This window comes from Cebus imitator, unplaced genomic scaffold (assembly GCF_001604975.1).
Source record: "Cebus imitator isolate Cc_AM_T3 unplaced genomic scaffold, Cebus_imitator-1.0 Scaffold678, whole genome shotgun sequence".
NCBI lineage: Eukaryota > Metazoa > Chordata > Mammalia > Primates > Cebidae > Cebus > Cebus imitator.
The window spans coordinates 712,920-726,190 of NW_016107993.1; positions in this window are offsets into that span (position 1 = coordinate 712,920).

Here is a 13,271-nt window from a genome sequence, read left to right on the forward strand (position 1 = left end):
AAGTATAATCAGCTTCGTTTCTTCCTGAGCCTCTCCTGCACGTCCTCCGTGGCTGCACCTATCTCATAAAAGAATAAAAAAATAGAGGGATGGCTGTTAGTAATGTTCTATAGATAAGAGATTCTTGCTTTAGAAGGGGGGTTGCACTAGAAGACCTCTGAGAGCCCTTCTAATTCTAAAGATTTATTACCCTAGGCCAGGCGCGGTGGCTCAAGCCTATAATCCCAGCACTTTAGGAGGCCGAGGCAAGTGGATCATGAGGTCAAAAGATCGAGACCATCCTGGTTAACATGGTGAAACACCGTCTCTACTAAAAATACAAAAAATTAGCTGGGCATGGTAGCGCGTGCCTGTAATCCCAGCTACTCAGGAGGCTGAGGCAGGAGAATTGCCTGAACCCAGGAGGCCGAGGTTGCGGTGAGCCAAGATCGCGCCATTGCTCTCCAGCCTGGGTAACAAGAGCGAAGCTCCGTCTCAAAAAAAAAAAAAAAAAAGATTTATTACCCTAAAATGGACAGATTGGGTAAGGCAAGGGATGAAGCCAGGGAATCCTATAATACTGTCAAAATCACTGCTGCTCCTGGAACAAAGGGCCAAATTGTTCTTGGGATTTCAAGTCTTTCTGCATCGCATTGACAGACAGCTTCAACCACAACCACCGTACCGAGAATGGCTGATATTTAGTGAGGATTTCCCCATGTCAGACATTGTTCTAAGTGCCTACAATGGATGATTCTATGTACTCCTCCAAACTAGGAACTATTTATATTCCTATTTTATAGAAGGGGAAATAGAGGCACACAGAATGCCAGTAACTTGTAACTTGCCCAGCCATACAGCTGGTGCAATGAAGAAGCACTTTTTATGAACCCCTTCCTACCCCAAGGCAGCTGAGCTGACAAGATGGAAAAGATGAAAAGCTTCACTTTTCACATCTGTCGACTGTAGAACAGTGGTGGGAAAAGTACGGCCCACTAGCCAAATCCAGCCTACTGCCTATTTTGTATGACCATGATTAAGAATGTTTTTTACATTTTTAGAGATCGCATTGAATCTGTAGCTCATTTTGGGTAGTATTGTTAAATAGTTGGAAAAACAAAAACAAAAAAAGTAATAATTTTGTGCCATGGAAAAATAATACAAAGTAAGCTCGCATTTCAAAATCTTTAAATAAAGTTTTACTGAAACAGAGCCACATCCATTTGTTTCCATGTGGCTGCTTCCATGCTACAAAAAGCAAGGCTGAATAGTTGCAACAGAGACTCTCTGGACCTTAAAGCCTAAAATGTTTACGCCTAGCCTTTTCCAAAGAAAGTTTGCCACTCCTTGCTCTACAAGCCACACTGGAGTTTAGAGTAAGTTATTCTCTCTTCTCTAGGCAACCCTCAGCAGGCCCCTCTCTCTCCAGAACTTAAAGTATCCCCTTCCCCATTTAAAAGAATCCAGACCAAAAGAGAATAAAGTCACCCTAAACCCAGACTCCTCCTCCCTCAAGTCCTTGCCTTAAATTTTTAAAAAGGAACTTTACACAATGGCCTCTTTTCTATTGTTCACACCATTTGCCATGTTGGTGGGAGCTGTGTTCATATATTCATTCACCCAGTCATTCATTCATTCCACAAATGCTGATTGAGCCCCTTGACCCTGATGCTTTCCAGGGTGGATGAGGGAGTGGGAAATGGACACTCATTCTCCATAGTCAGTAGTTACCTCTGGTCTTAGACTGGAACTGCATGGTCAGGCGCACACTTTGAACTTGGACAGACCTGAGTTAAGATCCCAGCACTTCCACTTTGGAGCTCTGTGACTCCATGGCAGCCAGAAAAGCACTGGACACTGCAAAACGTGGGGACACCCTTACCACCTTCCCATGCAAGCTAGGAACAGTCAATAAAAACAATGTGTGGGAAGCACTTTGCACAAGGCAGAGCACAGGGCCAGCCCCCAGAAAATTGTGACAGCTGTCATCATGACCATCACCACCACCATGGTACTGAAGAGCCTAAACAGGTCTGCCTCAGAGTCGACCAAGCTGACACAGATTTCAGAAATCTGTGTTCTCTTTTGAAGCTTCTATTTCTTTAATACCAGGAAACACTGTACTATTTCTAGTCCCCTTGGTATTTGTTAAATCACAAGAGCCAAAACAATTTATCAGAAAAAAAAAATAAGAATTTTCCTCACATTAAGATCCTCCACAATTTTGAAAAAAACACTGAGCAGAAATAACAAGAAACTTGGCAATGCCTGGCTGACAACAGCCAGAGAGGGAGGCCCCTCACATGAGCGGCCTGAACTCCCGGCCTGCACGTCAGGGCTCTGGAATGCTGGGCCTAATGCAATAATTCCTTTAGTAGAAAAAACTGACAGGCACAGAATGTTCAGAAAGAAATAAAATGAAAACAAAAAAGCAAACCCCCTACACACATTTTGTGTCTTTGTGAGGCTTCACAATCAAGGGCTTAGCAGAGACGTGGGGTGGGGAAGGCTGAGCCAGCCCTCCCTTAATCCGATTTTGGCCTGTAAGTTACCAAAGCAGTGGAACAAGGGCAAAAATCCATGTTTTCTAAATTTTGTAGTGGAAAAAAAAAAAAAACTTGTTTAGCTTTACCACTAAGTGATTTGTAAGTGCAGAAAAATCAGAAAGTATTCATTTGATTTTTTCAAATAATAAACAGAAGCCTCCTCTATCATCTTACCACCCAGAGGTAAGCACTGAATACCAGTTAGTGTGTGTCCCCAAGCCTTTGTTTGTCTGTGAGGAGCAGAAGGCATAGAGCTCACTATGTCACCCAGGGCGACTGGGTTGGTGCTTAGGACGAGAGATTTAGGAGCCTCACTATCTGGATTTCAATCCTGGCTTTGCCTCATTAGCTATGTGACTATAGGCAAGTGCTTCTCTCTTTCTGCCTCAGTTTCCTTATTTGTGAAATGGCGTTTAGTATAGCACTAACTTCTTGGGGTTGTAGGGAGAATTTAATGAATTATTACATGTAAAGCACTGAGAACCAAGACTGGCACTGTTTCTCTCTCTCTCCAGAGATATACACACATACACATGCACACATACTCAAATATATTATTTATATGTACACTATGATATATATTTAATGTGTGTATTTATTAATATGTGTGCATTTTCTTAAATAAAATTTCATCAAACTATTCATGGTACTGTATTTGGTAGCCTTTCTTTTTATGGCTCAATGATGACATCTATGACCCCATATTACCAATATTTTAAATTGTTGCTCATTTTTCATGATCACAAATAAAAATACTGCCATTTACATTTTTGCATTTGTATCTTTGACAACTTGTTCAATTACTGGCTGATGATTCATCCCTAACCTGGATCAGATGTTACGCCCGTTTTCAAGGATTTTGATACATAATGCCAAACTGCTCTCCATGAAGTTACCTATTTCCCAAAGTCTTTGCCAACACTGTATATTGTTATTCTATTTTATTTTTTCCCCACCAGTTTGGAGAATTTTATTGTTTTAATATTTCAAATTTTGTTACCAGGAAGGTTAAAACTTTTTATGTTTATTGTCCATCTTTATTTTTTCTACTGTGAATTTGCTATTTAGATCCCTTGTTAATATATGGAGACAACTTTTCCTTATTGGTTTGCAAGAACTCTTTTTATATTAAACATGTTACCTTTTCAAAATTGTATCATTTGCCTTTTTGGTTGATAAATTCCAAAATATATCAGAATATATTTTTTTACCATTCAGAAATTCTGAATGTGTGTTTATGTGTATGTGTGTTTGAAACCCTTAGGTCTAGAAATATTTTTCCACTATGACTTTTATCCTGGGATCCCCAGTTATAGTTTTTCTCTACCTTCCCCCAAATCATAACAATATGTTTAAAAATTTTCTTCCAATGCACTTATAATTTCATTTTTAAAAATTGAATTTATCTCAAGCTTAACTTGAAACTTAAAGCTGATATGTGTGGTTTCTTCTCTAGGCTCAGTGATTCTATAAATTGATCAGTATCCAAGATTGTAATGGATGGATTAAACAAAAAGTTGTCAATTTCTTTGAGTAATTTTCTCCTCTGAAGACCAAAAACAGTGAAATCTCTGCTTGTAATGTTGTGAATAAACATGTTTTGAAAAGTGTCTAATGCTATAGCAGTATAATGATTATGTCTAAATTCAACTTCAGAATGAGAAAGAAGTGAGACACAGAAGTGCAACATTTTGAGTTCTCCCAAGAAGGGAGAGTACTCGGCTATAAATTTTCTTGATTTGAATGACTGATAAGCTCACGAAGGTTCCTAAGTCACGTACTTGGGAGCCATTGGGGGTTGTGTAGGACAAAGGTATTGTCTGAGCATGTCAGTGATACTTTAAATATATCACAGAATTTACTTAATACTGTCAGAAAAAAAAATAATAAAGACCCACCAGGATTCAAGTTTAATACATTAAAAAGTAAAAAGAGGTTATCAGGTATTTCTGAAAAAAAAAAAAAAAAAAAAATTGCATTCCTTAGGTTGCTTTGAGTCTCCATGAATGTCATGCCAAATTTGTTCGAGTTATGTAAAACTACCACCCCTATTGCACAATATTTGCAAGCTTTCCGCCATTTTTTTCTCTCATTAGAGTCGTGCAGATGAGATAGGTCAGAAGCAGCAAGCCAGGCCACCTCACTCTTGTTCCAACATTCTGGGCTCTGCTCAGAGCCACCTCCACCCACACCAGAGCCTTCTTTGCCCCGGAATTCAGTGCGCTGTCACTTGGTGGCCTTTGCCAGAGTGGCCAGAGGGGACGCTGGTGAGAGCTAACAGCCTCCCACCCTTGCGCTTCTTCCATTGGCCCTGAACGTGAATAAATCATGCCATTGACACCTGAAGGGACTCAACTTCAAAGATGAGAGAAATCACCCAAGGGGAACAGCACCACGTTTACGAGTGAAGGGTTAAGAAGCTGTTCTCAAAGTATCTGAAAGAATACCAAGAATCTGCTCAATAATCTACAGTCATTCATCACTTTTATAGTTAGTTTGCTCAGGGTCCTGAAGGAGAGTCTCAGTATTGAAGTATGTGAACCAAAGCTTCCCTCATTCTCTCAGATGAACGCTAGAAAATGCAGCAATGAGAGATACAAGAGAGCAGCTCTCCCCCCTCATTAACTCATTATGGGACTCTGATTGAATGTGAGGGAAAAATCTTGATTCTACAAAATGTGCCCTTCATTTTCTTCTTTCTGTGCTACTGAACACTTTAAAGATATAGCCTTTTTTTCTTCTAAGAAAAGCAAAAAATAAGTGTGACAACGTATTTTTTCATGACTCTAAGTTTGCCCTACTTATATAAAAAGTACAAAATCACACCTATCATTTTCTATATGCCTGGCCTATTAAGGTAAATATTATCCATTTTCTAGATAAGGAAAATGACTCTCAGAGAGAGCAGGTTACTTGCGTAAGTAACCCTCTGCAACCAATATCTGTGTTCCAAGAAATGGAAGGTCCTGATTGCCTTAGCCTAGACCTCATCCCTCACTTCCATTGATAAAGTCAACTTCCCTGGAATCTCATGGATCCTCCAGTGGAAAGTGGTGGGCTGCTTGGAAAAGAACATAGATAAGAGAACAGATAATGAATACGTGGCAAGCCAACAAGCTGCTTGATTTGCTGGATTTGAAGCAAGAGTCAGCCAAATAATACTGCCTAAAATCCATTTTATGTTCACAGCTAATGAAGATCAACTAAATATTTGGAAAAATTGGAGGCTTGAGTAGACTTTCTACGGTATATATGGAAGTTGTGTATGTAAAGAGGACTCTGAAATGTAAAATAATTAACAAAATAATTGACATAATCTATTATTCTATTTCAGATAATGGCCACATAGTTTAAATAAATTTTTGACACATAAAAATTTTCCCTGTCCAACAAGAAATACTTTCAAGAATTTAAAAAAAAAAATTCTGTTTAAATCTCTTATTCAAATCACTAGTCTGGTATGGTGATTTCTTATTTCTCTAAATAAATAATCTTCTACCTCTGAATAAGTTATCTGAATAAAGTTGGGTAATGCATAGGCCAGCCTTACACAGAAATACACCCAAGAGAGAAGAAAGTCTAAATTCTTAAAAGTTTTGAGATGATATAAATCACTGAAGTTATCTCAATGGCCCCGAGAAAGGTCTTACACAAAGGAACACACAGCAAAACATCAACAATCCTTTGCACTTAACCATCCCTCCCTGGGTATAAGACAAGTGGGTTTCTTACCTCATATCCACAGCTGGAGAGTTCCATACAAAGTAATTAAAAAACACCTCTTACATAGGTGGAACTCACAGCCAGTATATTCACTACATACTGAAAGATTATGGTTTGGGATGGTATGAAGATCCACCTTACTAAGTCATCAGAGAGCACCTGGGAAAATAATCAGATTTGATAAACAGAGCCAGCAATGGCATGATAATTTATTGAGCTCAGAGAATGTCAGTTCTGTTAAAAGAAAAACTTTACAGAAGGCAAATTTAACAGAACTGACTTGAGCAAAAAATGATTCATGAATCAGGCAGCACTCAGAACCACAAGAGGTTCACAGAGCTCCAAGTTGGCAGCATGAGCTGTGCCTTTTATAGGCTGAATGCAGAGGTAAAGTGCAGACATAACTTGGCTGGTTACGCTAGGCATTTGCCTTATTTGGACATGATCTGATCAGCTGACTGCCTGTGAAGACAAGGTACTTGGCTGCTTGTCATTGGCTGAGACCAGCTGTTACAAAACATACACTCGTAGGTTAGGTTCTCATTTGTTTATATCCCAAGTTAGGCTGAAGTTCATTGCACAAGAACTCAAAGTACCTGCACAGCCTCAAGCCAATGGCCTCCTTCTTATGACAGTCCTTTGCAAGTGAACTCTCAGACCAAAACATTGAAATTTCAAGGAAAGTCCTAAAACAGTCCCAAATTTCTAAATTTAAAGAAGCGGTCTGTCACTGCTGGAGGGATCGGGCTATCAGGCTGCTGGTGCCAACTATCAAATCCATTGTGCTGCTGACATGAAGCCACAGTGATAATGTGGGTGAGTGGTTTTCATGCAAGTCTCCACAGAGCCTTGGGTGTACCTTGCAGCCCCCTCACAGGCCACTGGGAGGGAGAAGGGAAGCAGACCTCTGGGGTCTCCACCTCTGCTTCAACTAAAGTGCTGCACCGTCTCTCGTTTACACCTTAAACTTCTAAGATTTTTATGTGAAGCTTTCCTTTTTCAAAATGGTGGCCCAGACACATACTACTGCCTTCCCCTCAGCACTAGGTTTTCAGACACAGTAGAAAAAGTGTGTTAATAGGCTGGGTGCGGTGGCTCATGCCTGTAATCCCAGGACTTTGGGTGGCTGAGGTGGGGGGATCATTTGAGGTTAGGAGTTCAAGACCAGCCTGGCCAACATAGTGAAGCCCCATCCCTACTGAAAATACAAAAATAAGCCAGGCATGGTGGCACGCACCTGTAATTCCAGTTACCCGGGAGGCTGGGGCAGGAGAATTGTTGAACATAATTGACAGAGGTTGCAGTGAGCCAAGATCGCACCACTGCACACCAGACTGGGCAACAGAGTGAGTCTCAAAAAAAAAAAACCAACAAAAGTAACAATACTTAGAAAACTAGAAGGGAGACTTTTGGGAAGTGGGTTTTCAGAAACTGAAAATCCCTAAAAGACCAAAAGAATCAGAGGAAGAAAAAGAAAAAAAAAACATAGGGTGAGGTGTGTGTAAGGGAGTCCTGTCGCAGAAGGGACAGTGCCACCAAACATTTGTCCCACCTGGTGGTTGGAATCGAGGAGCTGGGTGGCTTAGGTACAAGGGGCAGGGTGCGTCTTTGGGAAGGGAAGGACAGAGCCTCCCTGGTGGACTCGTTCCCCCTGGCGTCGCTGTGAATAGAGTGGAGCACAGAATGAAGTGGCTGCATCCACCTCCTCTATCAGCAGTCAGTGCAAATGGAATCAGTCTATGTCACCGTTAATAAAGAAACCTGGCTGGGCGCGGTGACTCACGCCTATAATCCCAGCACTTTGGGAGGCTGAGGCAGACAGATCACCTGAGGTCCGGAGTTCTAGACTAGCCTGGCCAACATGATGAAACCCTGCCTCCACTAAAGATGCAAAAAATTAGCCAGGTGTGGTGGCGGGCACCTGTAATCCTAGCTATTTGGGAGGCTGAGACGGAAGAATCCCTTGAACCTGGGAGGCGGAGGTTGCAGTGAGATGAAATGGCGCCTCTGTACTCCAGCCTGGGCGACAAGAGTGAGACTCTGTCTCAATAAATAAATAAATATAAAAAAATAAAAACACCTAAGCAAGATGGCCAAATATCCAAATGAGTCCAAGTGCATGAAGGGGAATCTCCCAGAAAGCAGCATGCAGGGATAAAGAAATAGAATGGAAGAACGAAAAGTAAGAAATATGGACTCTGGACACAGGAGGTCAAAAAGCCCTCTTCTAGGGGTTCCTGTAGTAAAAAAATTGAGAAGAGGGAGCAGAACTAACAGAAATTACAGAGAAGAATTTCCTGAAACTGAAGTTCTCAAATTGAAAGTTCCCTGGAGGATAAAGCGGGATATATACATATTTTTTAATGAAACAAATCTCCCCCTATAGATTAGAGGAAGAGGTCAGAATATCAAGGATAAAGAAAAACTCCTAAAATCTTTGAGAGAGAAAAAGCAGGTCACCTGCTACGGCACGTGAACAGTCTAAACGTCACACTTCACCGGCAGCACCCAGTGCAAGAAGACAGGGGGGCAGTCACTCTCAAATTCTCTACCTGATCAAACCACATTCGAGCGTGAGGGATCAGATTAGATATTTTTGGACATACAAGACCTGAGAAAGTGTCCCACCATCATTTCTCCTGAAAGAATTGTTGGAAGGTGTAGTCCAGCAAGAAGCAAAGAAATTAGCACAATTTATAGTTGGCCTTAATAACTATTGAGTATAAAACACGTGTGTTTGTGTGTTGGGGGGGGTGGGGCTTAAAAAAAAACACTTGTGTTGGCTTTAAAAAAAAGCTTACAAACCAATGGATAAAGGGATGAGGTCAACTTCTGTCATATGTCACCCGCTGTATTACCTCTGTATACACAGGGTGTGTCTTCTCTGACCCTCTGGGGGAGTGAAGTGAACCAGGGGAATTTCCTTTATGGTCCCCAATGGGCACAGTCTGTCCTCTGTACCATCTGGCTGGGACAGAAGAGATGAACTCTCAGATAGACAACCCTGGAGGAGGAGCTGGACACCTCCTCCTTCATCCTTCCAAGGCCACGTTCCCACTGGGAAAGGGTCTTTGAGGGACCTTCACACCCTGCAGAGGTGAGGAGAGGCACGGGTTCCTCTTCTAAGCGGCGTCGTCCTTGGAGGAGCAGCCTCCAGAAGGTGTCCTCCCTGGATAGGACTGCAATGCCTCCCTTTCTTCTCAGACCTTCACACTTTTTGGGAAGTTCTCTCTTTTTCTTTTATTTCTTTAAGTTTAAAAAAGCTGTGGTAGGGTAGGGCCAGGAGCGGTAGAGCTGGGGAAGTGGCTCATGCCTGTAATCCGTGCTTTGGGAGGCTGAAGCAAGAGGATCACATGAGTCTGGGTGATTTATGAGCTATGATTGCACCACTGCATACCAGCCTAGGCAACCGAGCAAGACCCTGTCTCGAAAGAGAAAGAAGAGAGAGAGAGAGAGAGAGAGAAAGGGAGGGAGGGAGGGAGGAAGGAAGGAAGGAAGGAAGGAAGGAAGGAAGGAAGGAAGGAGAAAGAAAGAAAGAAAGAAGAAAAAGAAAGAGAAAAAAGGGAAGAAAAAGAGAAAGAAGGAAAGCTGGCTTATGCCTGTAATCTCAGTATTTTGGGAGGACAAAGCAGAATTGCTTGAGGCCAGGAGTTCAAGACCTGTGCAACATAGGGAGACTCCGTCTCTAAAAACTTAAAAAAAATTATTAACTAGGCACAGTGGTGGGTGCCTATAATCCAGCTACTCAGGAGGCCGAGGCAGGAGGGCAGGAGAATCCCTTGAGCCTAGGTGTTCATGGCTGCAGTGAGCTATGATTGCATGTTGGCACTCTAGCCTGGGCAACAGAGTGAGACATTGTCACACACACACACACACACACACACACATGCACACACGCACACACACAGAAAGGCTGGATGTGGTGGCTCACACCTGTAATCCCAGCACTTTGGGAGGCCAAAGCAGGAGGATCTCTTCTGAGTTTGAGAACAGCCTAGGCAACATGGAAAGATCTCGTCTCTACCAAAAAAAAAAATTAGCGGTAACCTGCGGTTTCGGTTACTCATGAGTGCTTGAGCCTGACTCAGACGGCAGTGAGCTGTGAGGACACCACTGTACTCCAGTCTGAGTGACAGAACAAGACCCTGTCTCTGGCTGGGCACCATGGCTCATGCCTGTAATGCCAGCACTTTGGGAAGCCGAGGTAGGTGGATCACTTGAGGTCAGGAGTTCAAGACCAGCCTGGCCAACATTGTGAAACTCTGTCTCTACCAAAAATACAAAAAATTAGCTGGCTGCACACCTGTAATCCCAGCTACTCGGGAGGCTGAGGCAGGAGAATCCCTTGAATCGGGAGGTGGAGGTTACAGTGAGCAGAGATCGCACCACTGCACTCCAGCCTGGCTGACAGAGTGAGACTCCAACTCAAAAAAACAAAAAATAAAAACAAGGCCCCACCTGAAATAAAATGAAGACAAATAAATAAACATGTAAAATGTACATAACGTAAAATTTGCCGGTGTAACCATTTTGAAGCATACAGCTCAGTGGTATTAGGTACATTCACATTGTTATGCACCATCACCATGGTCCATCTCTGGAACGTTTCCGTTTTCCCTGAAGCTCTGTCTTCACTAACCAGTAGCTCCTCACTCCGTTTTCTCCAGCTCCCCGAATCCACCCTTCTGCTTTCTGTCTCTATGAGTTTAATTCCTCTAGGTAGTGGAGTTTATGATGATATTCCACCACAGATAAGTGCAATCATACCATGAACCCAAAGGTATCTGAGACAGGTCTCAATCCATTTAGAAAGCTTATTTTGCCAAGATTGGCCGGATGTGGTGGCATGCAGCTGTAATCCCAGCTACTCATTAAGCTGAGGCAGAAGAATCACTTGAGCCTGGGAGGTGGAGGTTGTAGTGAGCTGAGATCACACAACTGCATCTATCCTGAGTGACAGAGCAAGACTCTGTCTCAAAAAAAAAAAAATTTATGTGAAGACATGCCCAAGACACAGCCTCAGGAGGTCCTGATGGCGTGTACCCTAGGTGGTGGAGAAACAGCTTGCTTTTATACATTTTTGGAAGACATAATATATCAGTCAATATATGTAAAATTTACACTGGTTCCATGCAGAAGGGCAGGACAAGTCAAAGCAAGGTGGGAATGGAAGGTAAGGGGGCGGGGGAGCCTCTAAGTCATAGGTAGATTTAAAGATTCGTTGATTGGCAATTGGTTGAAAGAGTTATTATCATAAAAAGAAATGCCTGGTGAGGCACGGTGGCTCAAGCCTGTAAACCCAGCACACTTTGGGAGGTGGAGGTGGGTGGATCTCTTGAGGCCAGGAGTTTGAGACCAGCCTGGCCAACAAGGTGGAACTCCATCTCTACTAAAAACACAAAAATTAGCCCGGCATGGTAGTGCATGCTTGGAATCCCAGCTATTTGGGAGGCTGAGGCAGGAGGATCACTTGAACATGGGAGGCAGAAGCTGCAGTGAGCCAAGATAGTGCCATTGCACTCCAGCCTGGGTGACAGAGCAAGGCTTTATCTCAAAAAAAAAAAAAAAAAAAAAGGAATGTCTGGGTAAATGCCCTTGTGGAGACCAAGGTTTTGTCTTGCAGATAAAGCCTCCAAGTAGCAGGCTCCAGAGAGAATAGGTTGTAAATATTTCTTATCAGACTCAGGTCTGTGTTGATGTTAATGTTGGCTGGCTGTTTCTGAATCCTGAGAGGGAGAAGGGTATAATGAGGCATGTCCCCCAACCTTCCTGTGATGGCCTGAAACCACGAGTGCTTCAGGTTAACTTTGGAGTGTCCTTGGCTGAGAGGAGGGGTCCTTTCGGATAACTGGGGGGTCTTAGAATTTTATTTTTGGTCTACAGTACAGTATTTGTTCCTTTGTGTCTGGTTTATTTCACTTAGCATGATGTCTTCAACGTTAATCATGTGATCGCATGTGTCAGAATTTCCTTCTGTTTTAAGGCAGAATATTTTCCATTATACGGACCCCATTTTACTTACCCATTTATCTGTTGATGGGCACTAGCGTTGCTTCCACCTTTTGGCAACTGTGAGTAACGCTGCTGTGAACATGGGTGTACAACTGTCTGAGTCATCACTTTCACTTTTTTGGGCATATACCCAGAAGTGGAAATAATACAGGTGTTAAAAAGAAATCATTTCGGCGGATAGTGAGGGTAAGGAAATCCTCAGTAAGGTTTTCCTTTTAATGAAAAGCAGCCCCCAAAAAGGACCTACTCAAGCCTGCCTATTTTCTTTTCTAACAAAGAGCAGCCGATAAAATCAAGCTGCAGACATAGAAAGGCAGGCCAGAAGCTCGCACAGCTGAATGCTGGCAGTTGTGCAGTAGGAAAGGGGCTACCTGGGAACTAGGCGTGTTCAAAATAGCAGCTCCATCTTCCTTTTTCCTTACCAACCACGTGTGCAGTAGTGAGCAGACAACATGGCTAGCCAGGCAAATAGCTCATTTGCATAATAAGATCAGGCTGGGGCAGCCAGCTTCCCTCAAGCCAATCTTTGGGCCCTATGTAAATCAGGCCCCACCTCCTCAAGCCTGTCTATAATACCTTGTGCACTCTGCCCTGCCGGAACTCCCACTCGGGTGCCCCTCTCACAGAAGAGAGAGCTGTTTTCCTTTCACTTTCTTTTGCCTGTTAAACCTCTGCTCCTAAACCCACTTCCAGTGTGTTTGCATACTCGATTTCCTTGGCATGAGAGAACGAATCTCAGGTATTTACCCCAGAGAACAATGTTGCTTCAAATTGCTGAGACATGTGGTAATTCTATGTTTAATTTTTTGAGGCACCACCATATTGTTGTCCACAGTGGCTGCAGCGTTTTACCTTCTGCCCATTCCCAATGCATCCAGCTTCTGGTTTCTCAATGTCCAGCACTTGTTATTTTCTATTTTTATTTTTTCCATTAATAGCCTTCCTAATGAGTGTGAAGTGATGTCTCCTTGCGGTTTTGATTTGCATGTTCCTAATGATGGATTCGTGATG